We start from the raw sequence: 2,695 nt of genomic DNA on the forward strand, positions 1-2,695 counted from the left end.
ACGGTAATGTAAAGGGGACGATTATGGTCAGCGGTTCTCAAGAGCAAGTCTTCATCTGAAAAGGTAACTCCAGGAACCTCTTTGAAGTAAAATGCCTCACCTTTTGAAGTTGTAACTAACTGGGTTAAACAAATCTCGGGGTCGAGAAGTGCCTTAATTAAAGACTCCCTCATTTCTTTGGAGAGAAGGAGGGCGTCATAAATACTAAATTTCGCTGGCAACTTCCAAAGGTGGAATAAAACGTTATAATCAACCTTAGGAACGACAGATTCAAAACCCGGAGGAATTAAAGGAAAGTCTGGTTGCTGAGGGGAATTTGGATTTAGCTCTTTGAAGGGAATTTGCTTGCCTTTCTCCTGAGGGGGAAGCCTAGGGGGTAAGACTTTTCTGCCACGGAGTTGCACCTGCTCGATATCTTTGGGAGGGAAAACTAAGGCAGTGTCTACGCACACCATAAGCATTGGATCATCACTTCCCGAAAGCGAGTCAGAATCTGAAAGTTCTATCAAGATAGGATTCCCTTGGAAATTAATTTGAGGGAAATCACTTTTTGATAAAGCTTCCCATTCGACCTCTTCTTGAATAGCTGATTCAGGAGGGTTAATTCTTTAATATTAAGACTTTCTCCACCAGAATTTTGATTTAAAACAGGAGAGTCATCAACTTGCATTTCATTTCCATGGTTAACCATCAAGACAGAAGCAGAAGAATGTTTTTTATTCATCTTCTGACCCTTCGCCTTTGATGGGGCAAAGTAAAAGTCAGATAACAAAAGAGGGGAGAGGGTTTTAACACCCCCATCCGCCATCCTAATACATCTCTCATCTACACACTTCCTCTCTACAAAATCAACTTCTTTTTCTTTTAAGCATCCGACAGTAGTTCCTGTGACTACTGGAGAGGAAAGTGGCTCAACATCCTCCTGCGAAGCGTCCAGGTCAACCTTCCACGTCGGGGCCTGGGCTATCGTAGTCAGCTGTTGAGAAAGAAGAAAGGACTTGTTAATCAACTTTTTAAGTGCCCTGGACAAAGCAATGTCCCAACCATCTTCAACAAAACAAGAAGAGTTAAGAGGGTTACCTGAAATGGTTTTAATTGAAGCTTTCTCTGGATCGACCAAGTATTCCTTAGGTATTATGATGTTACCTTGGGTGTAGTTCCTCTCAAGCCAATCTTTGAACACAACGCAATCCTCAAGAGGGTGACTAAGCATCCTGTGGTACGGGCAATACTTCGGATCATCTTTCTTGCTCTCATCCTCAGGCATCCTAGCCTCTGGCAGCTGAAAATCTGGTTTCTTTAACAGACTCCTGAAAATATTCTTAACTGCTTCCCTATTAAATGGATATGGTTTTGCCAATCTCTCTCTAAAAGGGATAAAGTTAGGATCTCTGGTGTACTGGGGAGTAACTTGAAAGGGATGTCTCTAAACTGGCTATTGTGGCGGTGGTGGAGGAACACTGGGCTGACTAGTCATTGGCCTTTTTCCTTTGTCAACTGCCGACACTACTGCCTTCTTCTCAAAAGTCTTAACCAATCTAGGACCTTCTTGTCTTCAGACTGCTCTCGTAGGAATGTCATCTTATGAGCCTCTTCTTGCAAATTGCTAGCCTTATTAAGAAGTTTTTCGAAAGTTTTAATAGTGAAACCTTTCAAGAGAAAAGCAACGGGGCCGTGGATATTCTTAAGAAGGATCTCCACCGCATGTTGCTCTTGAAACTGGGGTTCACACTTGATCGAGAGGTTTCGCCACCTCAAGATGTACTCAACCAGAGACTCTCCCGGCTTTTGTTTCTAAACAACAAGATCGCCCACAGTAGTTCGTTGTTGCGCTCCATAAAATCTTTTAAGGAAAAGATTTTCTAGATCGCTAAAAGTTTTAACTGAACCATTGGGCAGATCGGCGTACCATTCAAAAGCGATGTCGGATAGACTACTTACAAATTGGCGAAATAGTAGAGCATCTGACCCTCCTGCATTGCAACAACTTGCTCTGAAGTGGGCTAGATGCTGTCTCTGGTTTTCTATTCCTGTGAAAATTTTAAAAGTTGGTGGCACGAAGCCTTTTGGATAAGGAACTGAGTGATATTCTTCGGGGTAAGGTCTACCCTTTGGAATAGACACGATTCCTTGAGAAAAGGCTAAGGCCTCCCTTAACTGGTCCTCGAACAGTTGCTTAATGTCTTTCTGGGGTAGAGCAGGGGGAACTGTAAGTGCTGTTGGAGATGCCTCTGATAGGCAAGGAGGGATCACTGGTGTCGACTCAGGAGGTTTGGGACCAGATTATGTCTTTCTAACTTTTTCCATAATTTCTCGAGCCGTTTGTTGAATCTTAAGTGAATCCTGCTCTGACTTATCAAATCTTTCTTGCATTTCTTTGACTTGTGACTTCATAGTTGTCAACTGGTTTTCCAAATCTTTAATGTGTTCTTCACCGCTAGCCCTTATGGACTCATCTGAATCAGACCCAGCAACCTGTGGGTCATCGTCTCTAGCAAGCCGGCGTCTACCAGGTTCGGCCTCCTTGTTGGAACCTCTAGTTTCGACCATGGAGACACTACCAATATAGTCGTCTTCCTCTCCAAGGAGGTCATCCAGGTCTGGATCAAAAGAAGCTGTTCCCTCTTTATTTAGCAGAATGTTTCTTATCTCTTGTACTACCTCCTCGACTGGTCTATCCCCAATTGACTTAGGG

The sequence above is a fragment of the Dendrobium catenatum genome, unplaced genomic scaffold (genome assembly GCF_001605985.2).
Source record: "Dendrobium catenatum unplaced genomic scaffold, ASM160598v2 fragScaff_scaffold_776, whole genome shotgun sequence".
NCBI classification, from domain to species: domain Eukaryota; kingdom Viridiplantae; phylum Streptophyta; class Magnoliopsida; order Asparagales; family Orchidaceae; genus Dendrobium; species Dendrobium catenatum.